This window comes from Hylobates moloch, unplaced genomic scaffold, assembly GCF_009828535.3.
Source record: "Hylobates moloch isolate HMO894 unplaced genomic scaffold, HMol_V3 SCAFFOLD_7, whole genome shotgun sequence".
NCBI classification, from domain to species: Eukaryota; Metazoa; Chordata; class Mammalia; order Primates; family Hylobatidae; genus Hylobates; species Hylobates moloch.
Genome location: NW_026652282.1, coordinates 77,945,183 through 77,966,402, shown reverse-complemented (window position 1 = coordinate 77,966,402; position 21,220 = coordinate 77,945,183). Strand labels below are relative to the sequence as shown.

At 34.5% G+C, this 21,220-nt stretch overlaps 1 pseudogene; it reads left to right on the top strand.

Moving 5' to 3' along the window:
- Positions 1 to 272: 272 nt before the first annotated feature.
- Positions 273 to 20,981, top strand: LOC116811121 (bifunctional phosphoribosylaminoimidazole carboxylase/phosphoribosylaminoimidazole succinocarboxamide synthetase-like; annotated as a pseudogene).
- The last annotated feature ends 239 nt before the right edge of the window (positions 20,982 to 21,220 follow it).

The following is a 21,220-nucleotide window of genomic DNA, read 5'->3' as shown; positions in this document are numbered from 1 at the left end:
AAATGACAATTTGTGTTCTGTGGTATTCTCCTTTAAATCACAAAATCTCAGTCTATGATAAACCACTAGACAATCTCCAACTAATGGACATTTGAATTAGTCAATGTTCTCCAGTGAGATCAAACCAATAATACAGAGATACATGTAATATAGATACATATATAAATATACATAGATATATAATTGGGAATTTATTGGAGAATTGGTTTGTTATGGAGGCTAAGTCCTCGGACATTCTCTCTGCAAACTAGAGACCCTGGGATGAGGCTAGCATGGCTCAGTCCAAGTATGAAAGCCTCAGAACCAAAACAGCCAAAAGGTAATTCTCAGTCCAAGCCTGAAGGCCTGAGAAACCGGGCAGTGCGGGTGGGGGTGCTACTGGTGTAAGTCCTAAAGTCCCAAGGTTGACTTCTTTTGTCAAAAGCAGAAGGAGGAATGTCTCACATCAAAGGGAGAAAGAGAGAAAATCGTTTTTCCCTACTTTTATTTTTTCTATTTGGAACCTCAGATGAGTGGATGATGCCCACCCACATTGAGGGCAAAGCATCCCCATTCAGTCCTCTGATTAGCAGGCCAGTCGCCTCTGGAAACACCCTTAAAGACACACACAGAAGTAGTACCAATTCTCTAGATATTCGTTAATCCAGTCAAGATGATACCAAAAATGACCATGAAAACATTCCACAAAATAACTGAGCAGAATTCTGCAAATCTCAGAAGGCCATCAAGATAGGGAAAGTTTGAGAAACTATCACAATCCAAATGTGTCTATGGAGACACGGTGACTAAAGGCAATGGTATCATAAATAGAATCCTGGAACAGAGAAAAAAAGATTAAGCAAAAACTTTAAAAAGATAAATTATGGATTTTCGTTAATAAAAAATTGGTTTATTAATTGTAACAAATGGACCATATTTAAGTGAATTATTATTTATAGGAAGAAATTAGTTGTGGTGTATTTAGAAACTTACTACTATATTCAAAAATTTTCTTTAAAAATACAACATTTAGAAGCATATTATTTATTTAAAGTAAGTGAAATAAAATATATATGAGCAAACAAAAATAACAAAAAAAGCAAAAGATTTCTTTTTTAAAGAAAAGAATAGTAAATTCTCAACTAGACTGAAAAGGAAAAAAAATAAAACACAAACTACCAAGATCAAAATTCAGAGAGGGCATCACTGTAGATCCTAAAGACTTTAAAAGGAAAATAAGCACAATATAAAAAAATGCTTGAATAATGTTAACAACATAGATACCATGAAAAAAAAAACTTGGTAAGATAGTATAGCAAATTCATTCAAGAATAAATTTTTAAAAACTGAAAAGCTCTGAAAATATTCATAAAATTTAATTCATAATTATAAACCTTCTCTGAAGAAATTATTGCAGTAGGTAATTTCACCAGTAAATTCTATCAAGCATTTAAGAAAGAAACACTACCATATAACATAAACAGTTTACAACAATAGAAGAGTGAGCACATCTCAATTTATTTATGAAGGCAAAATACTTCTGATAACAAAATTTAACAAAGATATAACAGGAAAGTAAAATTATATATTAATGTATTTTATCTATGCAAATACATAATTCCTAAACATAATATTAACAAATTGAATCTAGCAACATTTATACAGTCAATATTGTACTAAATATTCTAGTCAGGGTAATAAGACCTGGCAAATCATATAGGAATAAGGATTGGAAAGAAATAAGCAAAACTGTCTCCTTATAGGTGATAGTATTGTCTACATGGAAAATATTAAGCAGTTTTCAAAACTATTGCTAGAATTAATATTCTTTTATCGAGTTCCCAGGATGCAAGATCTGTATACAAAAACCAATTGTGTTTCTAAATTTTTGCAAAACAAATTAAGAAATAATTTTTAGAGGTAATTAAACAGCGTGGAAATCAATGAAATGCAAAATATAATTTCAGTTAGTGATCCATACGACTTCTATACTTATAACAACAAAAATTTGCTGAGACAAATTGAAGAACACCTAAATAAATGGAAACATATACCTTGTATACAGATTTAAATATTTAATATTGTAATGATGTTAATTTTTTCAAAATAATTTCTAGATTTAATTCAGTCCTAATTAAAATTCTAGTATCTTTTTGTAGAAATTGACAAATTGTTTCTAAAATTTATAAAAAATATAGAAGACATAGAATGGCCAAAATTACTTCAAAATAGAAATAAATTGAGAACACGTACTTCCTAATTTTGAGGCTTACTATAGAGTTATAGTTTTCAAGACAGTATGGTATTAGAGTAAGCATTATTAAATAAAAAATAAAATATAGATGTTCTCCAAATTTATATGTATAGTCAGTTTATTTTTGAATTTTTACTCTTACCTCAAACTGCAGACTAAATTAGTTAGATGTGGATTACACCACTCAAAAAATAGCTGTAACTATAAGTGTCTAAAAGAAAATATTTTAAAATTTTTATAATATTAAGGTAGGCAAATATTTTACAAAAAAATTACCAACATAGAAGACAGGTAATGAATTGTACTTTATCAAAATTCCAACTTGCACCCTTCAATACACAGCACTAAGAATATGAAAAGAAAGTGATGTCAGCAAGATGGTTGACTGGAGTTTCCTGGAGCTTGTCTCCCAACATAAAAGAAACAAAATAACAAGTAAACCATTATATTTTGATGGGACTGACTGAGAGAGTATGGTGAAGAGCAGCAGAAGTGTGGTGAAATCCTTGTGGAGCATAAATTAGATATAATAACCCATTGATTAAATGGTGCTATGTAAATCTTTCAATCCACTACTATGAAAGTTTAAAGTTGAAATGATAAAAACAGTAATAAAACAGCAACTATAATTAGTTGCTAAGAAACACACAATAGATAAAGAAGCAAATTAAAGCAACAAAAATATAAGTTGTGGAGAAAGAGAAAATGTCTAGAATATTTTTATATGCCCAAAGTTACTATCAGCTTAAAATAGTCTATTACAACTGAAAGACTCTTTATTCCAGCCCCATGGTAACCACATAGAAAAAATTACATCAGATACATGACTAAAAAAGAGAAAAGAATCAAAGCTTAGAACCACAGAAAACCACCAAATCAAAGAGGTAAATAACAAGAAAGGAAAAAAAAGCTAAGATTCTACAACACAACCAGGAAAATGATGAAAAAAATGACGAGTAAGTCCCTATGTATCAATAATAGCCTTGAATATCAATGAATTAAATTATCCAATTAAAAGATATAGAGTAGATGAACAGATAAGAAGGACAAAACCTAATTTTATGCTGCCTACAGGAGATGTGCCTCACCATTAAAGACAAATGTAGACTGAATGTGATGGGATGGAAAAAGGTATTCCATGCAAATGGAAACCAAAAGCAAGCAGAAATAGTCATATTCTTATCAGATGTAATTGACTTTCAGTCCAAAACTGAAAAGAAGTATGTCATTGTTTAATGGTAAAGGGAACCATTCAATGAGAGAATATAACAATTGCAAATATGCATATGCACAATATCGGAGTGACCAGATATATAAATCAAATATTATTAGACCTAAAGAAAGAGACGTGCAATACCACCTTTCTCCTGCAAGAATAGCCATAATCTGTTGCATATATATGCAATGGAATACTACTCAGCCATAAAAAAGAATGAAATAATGGCATTCACAGCAACCTGGATGAGATTGGAGACTACTATTTTCAGTGAAGTAACTCAGGAATGGAAAACCAAACATCGCATGTTCTCACTTATATGTGGGAGTTAAGCCATGAGGATGCAAAGACATAAGAATAATACAATGGACTTTGGGGATGGGGGGAAGTGTAAGAGGGGGTGGAGGGGTAAAAAACTACAAATAGGGTGTGGTGTACACTGCTCAGGTGATGGGTGCACCAAAATCTCACAAATCACCACTAAAGAACTTATTCATGTAACCAAACACTACCTGTATTCCAATAACCTATGGAAAAATGAAAAAAAAATTAGAAGAAATTGTCAACTCTAATTAATGCAGAAATTAAAACAGAAAATCACAAAATAAACATAAACTGAAAGTCATAATGCTATAATCCTTCTATATATACATACATACATGCGTGTATGTATATACATATTAGCGCAAAAATAAAATATTATAGCTTAAAAAATAAGTGATTTTTGATCCTACGTACTATAAAATTTTAAATTAGCACTTAAACATTTAAAAATATATTTTATTGTATTATTAATGCAGGTATCATTGATGATTGTGAGAATATTTATTTGCTTTTCATTATTTTGTAATTGAGTTTAAGGTATAATTTATTACTTTCCCTTTTATTAAAAACATCACAAGCAAAGTTTTTATTAATCTTGCTCATTTTGGAGGTACAGTCTACTTGTTACAATGTGAGTATGTAACAGAGTTCCCCATTTAAATTTTGTTTTGTTTTTCCTTTGGCTTTGATCTTAATAATGTAATAACCTCTGCTCTCTTTTTACCGCAAAACACTCCCTTGCACAACGTTTTCCCATATCTAATTATGTGCTTACTTGGAAGTTCCAGGGTCTAAATCTTGAAACAATTCAGGCAGCTACAGAATGTATACTCACCTGAAGATTACTTTAAGGCAGTAGTTAATTTACAACCCAGCTGTACCTCAGATGGCATGAGCCAAACACCAGAGGGGGCAATAATCCAAGATATTCACTAGAATAAGTCAGATGCACCAGTGTCTCCTTGCTACTTTTGTCTATACCCCATGCCAAATTTTTCTTATTAATCCCCTGCACTCAGCCCAGAATAAAAAATGGTTTCTTTAAGGCATAAGCTTGGCCATTTCCCCACTTTTGGCTTTTGGATTAAAGTCACTTTCCTTTCACAGCATCTCATCCTTGTTCATTTAGCATTACAAGTGACAAGCAGCTGAGCTTTCATTCAGTTACAAGTAGCTTTCAATAGAAATAGTATATTTAAGAGACAATGGCAAAAAAGACTAATATACTTATCATGAGCCAGGTCTAAAAATGTGTTTATAATGGTATATAGAACATTACCCTTTATTGCTTTAAGTATCATTAAAAAATGTCAATAAATCTTCCAACTGTTTAATTCAAATTTAACTTTCAGTAAAAAATGCTGTTTTGATCCTATTCCTGTAGTCACTGCTACCTACATCACTTTCTGTAGTCATTTCATACCTATGAAAAGTGATATGAGATTTGTTCAGCTGATAAATAGGCTTCTAAAGAGGTCACAACTTACAAGTTACTAGAACCATTTATCCTGTTTAGAAGTCACTTTCTTAAAGTTAGACAAATGAAGAACTTCATATTTGTTTTACCAATTTGATTCTCAACATATCCTTAGTTTTAAGTTGGAATAGATTATTTTTTCAATTACTAATAAAATATATTATTTTAAACCTGAGCTACATTTGTCTTTTTAAGAATACAATTGTCTTTCAAAAGTATTATTCACATTGACTATTAAAAGACATTCTATTTCACGGGTTATATGAAGTTAGACATGACAGCATAATTGGTCTAGCCTGACAAGTTATGCACAGATAAATTTCAAATTAAATAGTGGCAAAATAATTCTTGAGACCAATATTTGATGGCAATTTTTTTTGTAGGATTCCACAGATTTCAGACCATTATTATACTGCTCTTGTTTCCTCTTCTAACAGTATTTGACATCATTTTCCATTTAATTACTGAATGAATTTTTTTCTTTTTTGGTTTCCAGGGTTTTCTGAAACCAGAAAATTGGTAGATATTTACAGTGGATTAATTTGTATTGAAGGCCTACCATGTTCCAGGCACTGATCTAGGATACAAGCTTGACAGTTCCTGTTCATGTTGGCAGAGTAGCTCATCAAACTTAAGATGAGGTAATTGGCCTGTATAGTGCGAAAACTAGAAAAGTAACTTTCATCTTATTAAAGTTTTAGTATGGAATTTTATAGTATAATATCTTTAGCTTGGCTCAGAAGCAAGAATATTTATATACAGGAGGGAGAGAAAATAATTTCATTTCTCTAAGGGAACATTTCTGGAACTTGCCTGGCAAAATCTTTAAATAATTTTAATATTAGCAGAAATCTAAGTGTTTGCAGATTTCTGTGTAGTTAATATCTTAATATTCTCTGTGTTAGACTCTTTCTTTTGCTTTTTCTTCTGTCATTGTCAATTTATAATATAGTAATTATAGTTTTTATGATATAAAGTATTTAAAATGTATTACCTATAATTTATAAAGTAAATGAGATATTTGAAGACTTTGCCAGTTAAAACACACACTCAGATTTATGGGGAAGAGAGTATGAGTATTTTAATTTAAGGTGTGGAATAACTTCAGAGTTATAAATTCACTCAAATTTCTGCTCCTATTTAAAAACATTCAATGAAGTATCATTTTTAGGAGCATGGAGACCACTGTTAAAGAGTAACCAAACTAGGTAGTAAAGTATTAAAAGCAGATTTTATTCAGGAAATATTGTAGTAGGTGGAAAATGTCCTCAGTTCCAAATTCAATAAGAAAAATGGATAAAATAGACAAAAATGGATAAAAAATTACTAAGAGAGAACATCAGAGGCAAGGGGAAATCCTGGTTAACCTGATATCACAGGATTCTTGCTAACGGTAGAACAGGGTTGCCAGGTATCACCTGGGAGAAAATGAGGATAAATAATTTGATTATATATCAATGAGATCAAGAATTCTCTCTGTCAAAATAATTAATTGGGAGGCTATTAGGCTGAGAGGGCTCCAGTGCCTTGAGTTTCCATGTAAGCAAACTGAAACCTAACTTAATATAAACAATAAAACAAAACTTAAGTTTAACCAATCAGCAACCTCCAACTAACCTCTAAGTAGAGATTTTACCAATTAGAAATTGACAACTAACCTCTCACTAGGGACTTTACACTTTAATCAATTAAATATATTTTATTTGCCTCACTTTCACAAACACCTTATAAACATTTTCCTCTTGCATCTTTTTGGTGGAGCCCTGAACTACTTGCAATCTAGCACTGCCTGATTCATGAATAATTGTTTTCTCAAATAAGCTCTTTAAAATTTTAATATGCCTGTTTATCTTTTAACATCACTAAACTGAGTTACCAGGATACTTCCTAAAACTGGGTTACAGAGGTCTGGCAAGGATGGGACCAAGTAAAGATTGATTCAGAAGAGCCTGATTAAAGATTAGTCAGTGAAAGAATCTGTCACCACATTCATTTGAATTCCAGTTCTTGCTCTCTCACAATTAGTTGGGGGAATCTTGATAAATGCACTGAATCTTTATCTGATCATAAGAGAGTATGAGAATAAATGTGATACAGTGATTACAATCTCACTTTTCGTGAGAATTTGTTCCATAGTAAGATTTTGATAAACGATGAGCTACTACTATTGTTATCATTAACTTTGTAAATTACGTATCATCATAATTTATTCAAGGGTCATGGGAAGCATAATAGAATAGCAATAAACAGTTCAGGATCTAGAGTCAAACATCCTCAGGTAAACCTCACCTATAGAACCTCTTAGTTTTGTAATCTTAGTAAGTAAACTGACCACTATGAGTGTTATTTTCCTGAGCCACAAAATGAAAAAAAAATAGCATTTAATTTATAGGGCCATTGTAAGAACCAAGTGAGACTGTATTTGTCTGTTCTCATGCTGCTAGGAATAAATAAATTAGACTGAGTAATATATAAAGAAAAGAGGTTTAATTGAATCACATTTCTGCAAGGCTGGAGAGGCCTCAGGAAACTTACAACAATGGCAAAGGACACCTTTTCACAGGGTAGTGTGAGAGAGAATGAGTGCTGTGCAAAGGAGGAAGCCCCTTATAAAACCATCAGATCTCATGAGAACTCACTGTCATGAGAATAGCATTGGGGAAATTGCCCCCCATAATTCAATTATCTCCACCTGGTCCTGCTCTTGACATGTGGAGATTATTACAATTCAAGGAGAGATTTGGGTAGAGATAAAGCCAAACCATATTATTCCACTACTCTCCCATCCAAAATCTCATGTCCTCATATTTAAACACAATTGTACCTTTTCAACAGTCCTCCAAAGTTTCATCTGAGACAAGGCAAGTCCCTTCTGCCTATGAGCCTATAAAATCAAAACCAATTTAGTTACTCCCTATATAAAATGAGGGTGCAGGCATTGGGTAAATACACCAATTCCAAATAGGAGAAATTGGCCAAAACAAAGAGGCTACAGGCCCCTTGCAAGTCCAAAATCAAATAGGGCAGTCATTATACTTTAAAGTACCAAAATGATTTCCTTCAACATCATGTCTCACATCAAGGTTATTTTGATGCAAAAGGTGGGCTCTCATGGCCTCAGGCAGCTCTGCCCCTGTGACTTTGCAGGGTACAGCCTCCCTCCCGATTGCTTTTACGGGCTGACGTTGAGTGTCTGCAGCTTTTCTAGGTGAATGGTGCAAGCTGTTTGTTAATCTACCATTCTGGGGTCTGGAGGACAGTGGCCCTCTTCTCACAGCTCCACTTGGCAGTGCCTTAGTGGGGACTTTGTGTGGGTGCTCCCAACTCACATTTTCCTTCGACACTGCCCTAGCAGAGGTACTCAGTGAGGGCTCCTCCCCTGCAACAAACTTCTGCCTAGACAATCAGGCCTTTTCATACATCTTCTGAAATCTAGGTGAAGGTTCCTAAACCTCAATTCTTGACTCCAGTGCATCCACAGGCTCAACACCATGTGGAGGCCACCAAGGCTTGGGGCCTGCACCCTTTGAAGCAAAGGCCAAGCTTTACCTTTGCCCCTTTTAGCCTCAGCTGAAGATGAAGCAGCTAGGATGCAGGGTACCATGTTCCAAGGCTGCATAGAGCAGGGGGTCCCTGGGCCCTGTCCACAAAATCATTTTTCTCTCTTAGGCCTCTGGGTCTGTCTGCTACATATCACATACTGAAACAAATTAGCAGTGGCAGGAGTTCATGTTCCTTTCAAATGGTGCAATACTTCCTTTGGATATTTAAAATCCTAGGGTGCTCCAAACCTAGACCATATGCATATGAGCAATTTTATTTTCCACTGAATTCAAGAGCTACACTTGCTGCTGTGACGGTCTTTGACATGCCATAGAGACGTTTTTCCCATTGTACTGGTTATTAGCATTTGGCTCCTCATTACTTATGTAAACTTCTGTAGTGGGCTTGAATTACCCACCAGAAAATAGGTTTTTATTTTCTATTGCATCATCAGGCAGTAAATTTTCCAAACTTTTATGCTCTGCTTCCTCTTGAATGCTTTGCCGCTTAGAAATTTCTTCCACTAGATACCCTAAATCATCTCTCTCAAGTTCAGAGTTCCACAGATCTCTAGGGCAGGAACAAAACGCTGCCAGTCTCTTTGCTAAAGCACAGCAACAGTCACTTTTGCTCCAGTTCCCAAGAAGTTCCTCATCTCCATCTGAGACCACCTCAGCTTGGACTCCATTGTCAACATCACTATCAGCATTTTGGTCAAAACTATTCAACAGGCCTCTAGGAAGTTCCAAACTTTCCCAAATCTTCTTGTCTTCTTCTGAGCCCTCCACATTGGTCAAATATCTGCCTGTTACCAATTCCAAAGTCACTTTCATATTTTTGGGTATTGTTATAGCAGCACCTGACTCTCTGCATTGGCAATTTACTGTATTAATCCATTTTCATGCTATGAAGAAATACCCTAGACTGGGTAACTTATAAAGAAAGAGGTTTAATTGACTTACAGCTCAACATGGCTGGGAAGGCCTCAGGAAACTTACAATCATGGTGGAAGGCACCTCTTCACAGGGTGGCAAGAGAGAGAATGAGTGCCAAGCAAAGGGGGGAGCCCCTTATAAAACTATCACATCTCGTGATAACTCACTATAATGAGAACAGCATGGGGGCAACTACCCCCATGATTCAGTTATTTCCACCTGGTCCTGCCCTTGACATGTGGGGATTATTGCATTTCAAGCTGCAATTTGAGTGTGGACACAGAGCCAAACCTTATCAGAGACCATCTTAATAAGGTACTTAACAAATTATATGGCTCATGGCTGGACATGGTGGGCTTACTTCTAATTCTGGCAGTTTGGGAGGCTGAGTGGGAGGATTAATTGTGTCTAGAAGTTCAAGACCAGCCTAGGCAATATAGTGTGACCCTGTCTCTACAAAAAATAGCTGGAGTTGGTAGCATAGGCCTGTAGTCCCAGCTACTTAGGAGACTGAGGTAGGAGGAATACTTGAGCCTGGAGATTGAGGCTATAGTTAGCCATAGTCATGACACTGCACTCCGGCCTGGGTGACAAAGTGAGACCCTGTCTCAAAAATGTATATATGGCTCATGATGTATATTCAATAAAATTATTATTAGTAGTAGTGGAAGAAGACACAATTACGCCAGTATAATGCTATTCTACTTTTCTCTAGGCCTACTTTTCTCTAGGGCTGACTTGTGGGACAAGAATCTCCCAGTGGAGCAGAAAAGAAAATTGAAAGTATTTTCTTTCAAATAGTAGGCCCTCTATCAATGTTAATTTGTTTGTTTTTCTCACAAACAGCATGCCTTCTGCCTTCTGTCATGAAGATCTTGTTGCAAATCTGCCCTGTGAGGCCACATTATTTAGTCATGATTCTATTTTTGCTCATCACTTCTGACTTCTCAGAAAAAAAGGCAGCATGAGAATTTATGTCGCTCCTTTTTCTTTCCATCTGTTTATTTTGCTTTATTAGTAGCAGTCTTCAATTCACTCACGAAATTATAAACTCACCTATGAACATGGCTTTCCATTTTTATTCAATCACAAGCATTGAAGAAAGGAAATATTTAAACACTCTCACTTGAGAAGCTATTTGACGTACACTATTTTCCCGAAAATGTCATTTTAAATGTGTTTACTACAAGGTTTCCTATTATTATAAGTAAACAATCTCACAGTCTTGAATACTTGTATTTGAATATTTCAGAGAGTTAGAATTTATGATTTTACTTAGCATTGAAATTATATATATAAACCAGAAAGCTTTTGTTGTTACTAATTTTTCTCTGGTGAGATTTGTGTTAGGTTACTACAATTCTAGGACATTTGAGAAAAAGGTAAATATACTCCTGCTTCATTTGGGGGCACTGAAATTATTTACCATAAATTGGCCAAATTTTCATATGGGAAAAAGCATAAATATAGACTAGTTCCTTGTGAATATAAACTATATTTGTTTTCTGACTTGCATTTCTAATATGCATAGAGTATATTTCTGAAGTGAGAAAAAGGAAAATTTTAGAATTATCCTAATTTTTAACAGTCAATTTTATGAATTATACAAAGATGAATTTGATGATTGTTTTCCTTTAAAATATTTTCTTTTCTTATTTTTCTTCTCAAACTCAGTGCAACAGAAAAGCCTACTACAAAATTTGACACAATGTTTTTCTAAACTGTTTAGAATATATTCCCTCATATTTCCCAACAGGAATCAGAAAATATTTTAAAGTATTGTTAAAATTCTTGTTTCTGAAAACTCAGTCATTTTTATATTGTAAGAGTAAACTGAAATACATTCAAGAGGTGAATGAAGGAGCACACAAAATTTTACTCAAAAATACGTCTATCTAGTATAAAGAATATTTTGAATTAAAAAACCTTAGAAATCAACAGGCCTTGGAAGAGACTATGTCCCTATCTATATAAAGATTAGACTGACCCACCGAAGAAATAAACATTTTTTTTTCTCCTCCCTGTTGTCTCATTATCTATTGCAGGAAAGAAGACCAAGAATGTAATCAGACCTGGCCCAAACTTTTTACAAAGTCATATGTCTTTCAGATTTATTCAGTTTCCAAAGAGAACTATTTTGTAAGTCAACTTACATTCATTGCATCTATTCATTCTTTCAGTATCTATTCATTCTTTCTAGTAACGATTTATTGCCCCTCAACATAATTACCTATATTTTCCAACTTTTCTTCCCCTCTGAAACAACAGTGAATTCCTATTTTAGCAACAGCTAATTTCTATGGGTCTGCAGCAACCTCAATTCTTGCCTCTTCAGAAGAAATAATTTAACTAGGAGCATGAGGCAGAGTGAGAGACTGAGGCAAGATTTTAGAGCAGGAGTAAAAGTTTGTTTTAAAAGTTTAGAGCAGGAAGAAAAGGAAGTAAATTACACTTGGAAGAAGAACAAGTGGGCGACTTGAGAGATAAAGTACACAGTTTGACACTTGACTTGGGGTCTTATATGTTGACATTCTTCACGTGCAGTGGCCTGCCAACACTTGGGAGGAACTGCATGTGCAGTGTGTTTACTGGAGTTGTATGCATGGACACCTGAGACATTTTTCCTTTATCAGTTGAGTGTTCCTATAAGGTCAGATACCTGTTAAACTCTGGAATTTAGCCTCTTAGTTTGCATGCTTGAGCCCACTCACCCAACTTCTGAGAGCTTCTCGGAAAGCTGATCACTAGTTTCGGGTTTATCTGTCTATCAGGAGACTGCCTTTCCCTGGTGCTGGCTATGACTAGTTATTATTTTAGAGAGACAGTTTAACAACTGCCAGATCATCACTGGATGGTTACCTGACATTCCTAGTGGGGGAGGTTCATCTTCTGCCCTGCTCGTGTCTGACCAGCTACCTACTATAACATTTTTCCCCTCAAGAGTTCAAGGCCCAAATTCTTTGGGAAAAATGAATGAAGTTCAGTGTTTTCTAACTTCTTCCTACTGACAAGAGGAGCTCTGGTAGTGATTCTGTGAGTTTTGAACTCTTGCTAGCTCTCAGGGCGGGGTGGTTCCCTGAGTTGGTGAAAGCAGTATCCAGCTAGGTACAAGGGTAACAGGGGCAAGATCTCACTTTTGTCATGTCCCATTGATGGGCAGTCTAGGACTACTCTGTAGTAGGATGGTTCTTGAATATTAATAGGCCGGTATTTCTCATCAAAGATTATCTGAAGCTTGATGGTCCATCCCTGTGGTTTAAGTTGATGTCAGGAATTATTGGTTGGTTTACAGAAACAAGCAGGGTTAGTCTAAATTGTAGAAAAACTCAGAAGCAACTGATGAGACCAGAATCCAATAACAAGTGTACTATAATTATTAAAACATAATTTTTCTCTCTTCAGTCCTCATTTTTAATGAAAACAAATTATGGTAAGACTGATTTGTTTGCAAAATAAGCTTTAGTCTTATTATACTTAGCCTTATCGTTTGCATAAGGCACAGAAAAAAATAATTATTTTTCATATAGGCTTCTTTTTAAATTGGCTTTGATGAAACTTTGTTCCACAAGGATCTAGTTAAGACACTTTTTAAAAATCCTTGAATCCAGCCATGGATTTGTGCCACTTAAAACCTGTGTAAGTTGGGTAAATTCCTCTCCTCTTGAGGTTCCAAGATAATGAGGTTGCTGGGTCTGTCAGAAAGTGACATTCTTTTCTTACCACAGGTCAGGAACCATGTAAAGGGCCTATGTAAACAAGATATGAGGCCAATTTTCCCAAGGGGCTTTTACTAGCCCTATAAATAAACATTGATTCTTTAAATGGAAGCACATCATTCCTATTAAAGCCTTGATAAACAGTTTCTCCAATTGTGTCCCATTGCAAAATAATCCAAATTCTTATGGCATTTATGCAAATAACTATATAACTATTAGGAATACTCACAAATAATTTCCAAATTTTGAAGAAATCAGGTAGAGAGAAATATGCTCCAAATTTTGCTTATAGGAGTATATTTTATTCAATTGTTAAAATAAATAGCTTTAAATTTTTTTGGCTGTGAAAAACAAATAATCAGCAACATTTTAAGCAAAAATCATAAAAGGATTATTTCAGTCTTCTGTTAGTTCAGTCCATGTAGTTAACTCCTGTTCCGCTTGATCATTACGAACATTTTCACTCTCAGATTCCTGAATGTTTTTTTCTTTATTCTAATGTCGCAATCTCTAAAGTTACCAGAAACCTGCATTCAAAAGCAGACACATAGACCACTATAACAAAATATAGAAGATGGAGACAAATCCATATACCTAGAGTGAAATCATTTTTGACAAATGTACTAAGAATAAAAACTGGGTAAAAGACAGTCTCTTCAGTAAATAGTCCTGAGAAAACTGGGTATGCATATGCAGAAAAATGAAAGTAGATCTTTATCTCCTGCTATATACAAAAATCAAACAAAGATAGATTAAAGACTCTATGACATTGTTCTGGGCAAAGATTTCTTGAGCAATACCCCACAAGCGCAGGCAACCAAAACAAAAATGAACAAATTGGATCATATCAAGTTAAAACGCTTCTGTGCAGCAAAGGGAATCCATCAACAAAATGAAGAGACAACCCATAGAATGGGATAAGACATTTGCAAATTATGCATTTGACAAGAGGTTAACAAACAGAATATATAAGGAGCTCAAACTACTCTATAAGAAAAAATCTAATAATCCTATCAAAAAATGGGCAAAATATTTGAATAGACATTTCTCAAAAGAAGACATACAAATGACAAACAGGTACATGAAAAGGTGCTTAACATTATTGAACATAAGATAAAAGCAAATTAAAACTATAATGAGATAGCATCTCACCCCAGTTCAAATGGTTTATATCCAACAGGCAGACAATAAATAACAAATGTGGATAATTATGTGGAGAAAAGGTAATCCTTGTACCCCGCTGGTGGGAATGTACATTAGTGCTACCACTATAGACAACAGTGTGGAGGTTCTTCAACGAACTAAAAATTGAGCTACCATATGGTCCAGCAATCTCACTGCTGGGCATATAGCTAAGATTGGAGGCAACCTAAGTGTCTATCGACAGATTCCTGTATAAAGAAAATGTGGTACATATACACAACAGAGTACTGTTTAACCATAAAAATGGGATCCAGTCATTTGCAACAACATGGATAAAACTAGAGATTATTATGTGAAGTGAAATAAGCCGGGCACAGAAGACAAATATCACATGTTCTAGCTTATTCGTGAAATCTGAAAATCAAAATAATTAAACTTATGGATGTAGAGAATAGAATGATGGCTTCCATAGGCTGGGAAGGGTAGGAGGCAATTGTGGGGAAAGTGGGGATGGCTAATGGGTACAAATAAAATAGTTCAAAAGCATGAATAAGACCTATTAATTGATAGCACAACAGGGTGACTATAGTCAATAACTTAATTGTACATTTTAAAATAATGCAAAAAGTGTAATTGGATTGTTTGTAACTCAAAGTACAACTGTTTGAGTGGGTGGATACTCAGTTTTTCATGATATGTTTATTTCACATTGCACACCTGTATCAAAACATCTCATGTCCCATTTAACTACTACTACTATGTACCCACAAACATAACAAAATTAAAAAATAAATTAAATATTAAACATACATCTACCATTTGAAATTGCCATTGAGAAAATGAAAAGTGTGTATGCCCATACAAAAACTTATACACAGATATTCATAGCAGTTTTTTGTAAAACCCCCAAACTGGAAACAACCCAAATATTCATGAACAGTTGAATGAATAAATAAAATGTGGTATATTAATACAGTAAAATATTATTTAGCAGTAACTACTGAATATTAAATATATGCAACATTAAATACATAAAACATGGAGGATGGAAAAATGAGGAATTGTTCAATAAAGTTTCAGTTACACAAGATGAATACATTCTAGAGACTTGCTATACAACATGGTGCCTATACTTAGCAAGACAGTATTGTGCCCTTCAACGTTTGCTGAGGGTACATCTCGTTACATGTTCTTACCATGAAAAAAAGAAAGGAACACAGGAAAGGTGCTGGATATGTCTATTACTTTGATAGCAATAATGATGTCACAGGTATTTGCATATGTCCAAACTCATCAACTTGTATACATTAAATATGTTCAGTTTTGTATATTAATTATACCTCATGAAGCGATTAAAAATAAAACTTAGAATTTTATTTCCAAAATAGAGGACTTCAAAAAACTTTTCACAAGATATTCACTCTAATCTACATTAAATGAAATTAACCAGGTACAGAAGGACAGATATGGCATGACTACACTTATATGAGGTATCTAAAATAATCAGAGTCATACAAATGGAGATAGGAATGGTGGGACTGCAGAAAGGAAAAAATGGAGAGTTGTTGCTCAGTTGGTATAAAGTTTAAATTATTCAAGATGAATGTGTTCTAGAGATTTGCTGTACAACCAAGTACCTTATTTAACAGTATTTTATCGTGCACTTAAAATTATCTTAAAAAGGTAGACCTCATATTAAGTGTTCTTACCAAAAAAAAGAGACACAACAAAACTTTTGAAGGTGATGGGTATGTCTATAACCTTGATTCTGGTGATGGTTTTACAGATATGATGAAACTCACAACATTACATACAAAATATACAAATTTGTGTATCAGTTGAACATTCATAAATCTTTTAAAATTAATTGAAAGTAAGTGAAGCTTTATTTATGAACTTTATCCTATTCCACTGGTCTATATGTCTTTATTTTAGTGCCATACTTAAATCTTATTTTTATTCAGCAATGGTGCTATCCAGCTTATCAGTTTCTATTCCTTCTCTATTTCTATTCTTTCTTCTCTATTTCTGTTTCTGACACCCTAACTGTTAAAAAAAATTGTGTATAATCTCAGAAGGAAAAAGTTTGTCATGATTAAAAGAAGTATAATGATGTTGGAAGACAACTGCAACAAAAGAGAGATTCCTTTAATACTGTCAATATCATCAAAATAATTGTATTAATAAAATACGTTGCTCATGTGTTTTAACATTAAGCTTAAAATTATATTAAATCACGTTTTTATCTCATATAATATTTTAGTATCTCCATGAAGTAGTTTTAGTACCATCCCCATTGTATACTTGAGAAAACCATACATTTCCTGATGTTTCAGTGCAGGAAAACATATCTGATTGAAATGCTGGCGTTCAAAATGCCCTTACGGAATTACATCCACAGTATCACAACCACTGCTAAACTTATTTCATTATAACTGGCAAAATTATCTTAAGTGGAGAGTTATTTGGTTTCAATTTAATTTAACTTAAATCTCATCTAGTTCATTTACTGACTGTGTGACTTTGAGTAAAAGCAATAACAACAACAAAAATGTTTGCAGAGTACTTCCAGGCACTGTTCTAAGTGCTTTACATATGTTAACTCAGTCTTCACAACAAATACTTAAAATACCGTATATGTTTTTCGTCATCTTCATTTTGTAGATGAGAAACCGATGTACAGTGGAGTTAAGTAATTTGTTCAATGTGATAAATCCAATAAAGAACAGAAATTTGACTTCTGTCTAACTCCAAAAGCTATTGTAATTTAAGATTATGCTTTATCACTGTGGACCTTAATTATCTCAACTATAAGATTTGGATGACAATTCTCCATAAACTATTTGAGGATAGGGGCCATATCTTCAAAATAGTAGTTTGAACAATGATAGTAATTTTACTCTACCTTAAAATAGTAAGTGTTGCCCTTCAGAGAGGAAAAAGATAGAGGGCAGAGAAGCTTCAAGAGGGTACAGGCAGCACCTCCTCAGGATTAGGAGCAGAAAACTTAGTCACCACATGCTAAAGATCTGACAGCAGATATATTGTCTAGAGAGAAATGCTGAGATGGAGAGAGATGTAAAAATGTTGACTTATCAATGCTTAATTGAACCTGCTACATCTTCTTGCAGTTAACAATTTCCATTTTCCTTTCTGGGGGTAATTTGGTTGGTGAGTAGGATATCAACAAAGTATTCTGCACTACAAAAGAAGAGCATAGTGCTTCAGAAATCCTAATGTAAAAATATGCCTTCTCCCATCTTTTAAAAAAATTATTATTTTGCATTCCTCTCAGCCAAAAAGCAGTCTTCTTTCTGCTGGATTCCTTAGTAGAATGTTGATAAGAGCTCCATAAAATACTTGATTGAAGAATTACCTGAAAGATGACTTTGTACCCATTGTAAATATGGGAAAATATTTTTTAAAATTGAGATTTCTGCCTTTCTTCCTAGTATGGTCACAACCCTCAGCCCACTCAGGATAATGGCAACAACAGAGGTATGGAACATTGGGAAAAATGTGTATGAGGGTAAAACAACACATGTCTATGAATTATAGATAGTCCAGGACAAGTCCTCCTACAGTCCAAGGACCAGATTATAGTCTGGTCTGGAAATGCAGCATAATTTTAACTTCTTAAACTTATGCAGCTAGAAACAATCAATTGACAAATTAGATCCCATTTGCCAATTTTGGCTTTTGTTGCCATTTCTTTTGGTGTTTTAGTCATGGAGTCTTTGCCCATGCCTATGTCCTGAATGGTATTGCCTAAGTTTTCTTCTAGGGTTTTTATGGTTTTAGGTCTTACATTTAAGTCTTTAATCCATCTTGAGTTAATTTTTGTATAAGGTGTTAGCAAGGGGTCCAATTTCAGTTGTCTGCATATGACTAGCCAGTTTTCACAACACCATTTATTAAATAGGAAATCCTTTCCCCATTGCTTGTCTTTGTCAGGTTTGTCAAAGATCAGATGGTTATGGATGTGTGGCATTATTTCTGAGGCTTTCTTTCTGTTTCATTGGTCTATATATCTGTTTTGGTACCAGTACCATGCTGTTTTGGTTACTGTAGCCTTGTAGTATAGTTTGAAGTCAGGTAGCATGATGCCTCCAGCTTTGTTCTTTTTGCTTAGGATTGTCTTGGCTATGTGGGCTCTTTTCCAGTTCCATACGAAATTTAAAGTAGGTTTTTCCAATTCTGTGAAGAAAGTCAATGGTAGCTTGATAGGGATAACATTGAATCTTTAAATTATTTCGGGCAGCATGGCGATTTTCATGATATTGATTCTTCCTATCCATGAGCATGGAATGTTTTTCCATTTTTTTGTGTCCTCTCTTAATTCCTTGAGCAGTGGTTTGCAGTTCCCCTTGAAGAGGTCCTTAACATCCCTGGTAAGTTCCATTCCTAGGTATTTTATTGCCTTTGTAGCAATTATGAATGGGAATTCACTCATGGATGGCTCTCTGTTTGTCTATTATTGGTGTATAGGAATGCTTGTGATATTTGCACATTGATTTTGCATCCTGAGACTTTGCTGAAGTTGCTTATCCGCTTAAGGAGATTTTGGGCTGAGACAATGGGGTTTTCTAAATATACAATCATGTCATCTGCAAACAGAGACAATTTGACTTCCTCTCTTCCTATTTGAATACCTTTTTTTCTTTCTCTTGCCTGATTGCCCTGGCCAGAACTTCCAATACTATGTTAAATAGGAATGGTGAGAGAGGGCATCTTTGTCTTGTGGTGGTTTTTAAAGGGAATGCTTCCAGCTTTTTCCCATTCAGTATGATATTGACTTTGGGTTTGTCATAAATAGCTCTTATTATTTTGAGATATGTTCCAGCAATACCTAGTTTTTGAGAGTTTTTAGTAGGAAGGGGTGTTGAATTTTATAAAAGGTCTTTTTTGCATCTCTTGATGTAATGATGTGGTTTTTGTCATTGGTTCTGTTTATATGATGGATTACATTTATTGCTTTGCATATGTTGAATGAGCCTTGCATCCCAGGGATGAAGCCGACTTGATCGTGGTGGATAAGCTTTTTGATGTGCTGCTGTATTTGGTTTGACAGTATTTTATTGAGGATTTTCACATCAATGTTCATCAGGGATATTGGCTTGAATTTTTCTTTATTTGTTGTGTCTCTGCCAGGTTTTGGTATCAGGATGATGCTGGCCTCATAAAATGAGTTTGGGAGGAGTCTCTCATTTTCTATTGTTTGGAATAGTTTCAGAGGGAATGGTACTAGCTCCTCTTTGTACCTCTGGTAGAATTCGGCTGTGAATCCATCTGGTCCTGGGCTTTTTTTGGTTGGTAGGCTATTAATTACTGCCTCAATTTCAGAACTTGTTATTGGTCTATTCAGGGATTTGACTTCTTCCTGGCTTACTCTTGGGAGGGTGTATTTGTCTAGGAATTTATCCATTTCTTCTAGATGTTCCAGTTTATTTGCATAGAGGTGTTTATATTATTCTCTGATGATAGTTTGTATTTCTGTGAGATCATTGGTGATATCCCCTTTATCATTTTTTATTGGGTCTATTTGATTCTTAGAGTGGAGATGTTTTTCAAGGATGATACCAATAATGACCCACAGTGGCCTGAGGAATAGCTAACTGTTGCAAAATTTTGCTTCGTTGGATTTGCTACAGGCCATACAGAAGTGGATATCATGAGTCATGCTACACAGGCTATTTTTTAAATACTGGAGAAATCCTGGTTGCCCCAGAACTGTACACTGGTTGGAATGAAGACTACATTTGGTGTTGATGTAACCATCCAGTAAATTGTTCTTGCTGGTATTATTGATAATGGTTTTTGGGGACTCTAGCCATCAGGAGATTGAAGCCAACAGAAAGACAAACTGTTGTATTGCAACCTCAAAGAAGTAAATTTTCAAGGGCTCCAAATGGTAAAAAAAAAATTTGAGTGGGTTGCAGAGAGAATTGTCACTAAAAAAATCAGAAGGCCTATGGAAATTTTGGAATTCCATGTGAACTTTGAGTAACATCCGCACATAATGGACCAGATGAAACTCTGAAGAGTAAAGCTGAATATGAAGAGAATAGCATTTATACTGTATTTGTGGTAGTGGCAAGTGGAAAAAAATGGTTTGGGACCAGTAATGTATGGCAGCTCTACATATCCAGTCATTAGCTGTGTTCTTCTTAAACTAGTCTGGAGAACTTAGGATGTGTGATCTCTTCAACTACCCAGTGGTCCCAGTGATCTTGCCTGTTAAACCACATTTTCTCCAGAAGGATCAGCTCATATTGCTGCTTAGATATTTGGAATAAATAAGCATTAGGCATGGGGAGAACTGCAAGGAATCATTTTGAACACATGGATTATCTTGAAGCAGGCCCACAAGAAAATCAGAGAATGTAATTTATAAGAAAGAACATCATTGTATTTCTTACAGAGAAAAGTATAAATTTCTAATTTAGCTGCAAAAAAATCAAGCAAGATAAAAAGGTGATTTTAAATTAGAGAACACAAATGAAATGCATTAGTGAATAAATGCTTCTCTAGATCCATATTAATAAATATGAACACCTACTTCCTAAAAAAAGAAAATATTCTACATGGGTATCTCATTTATCACAGTGTTTGTGTTAGTCCATTCTCGTGCTA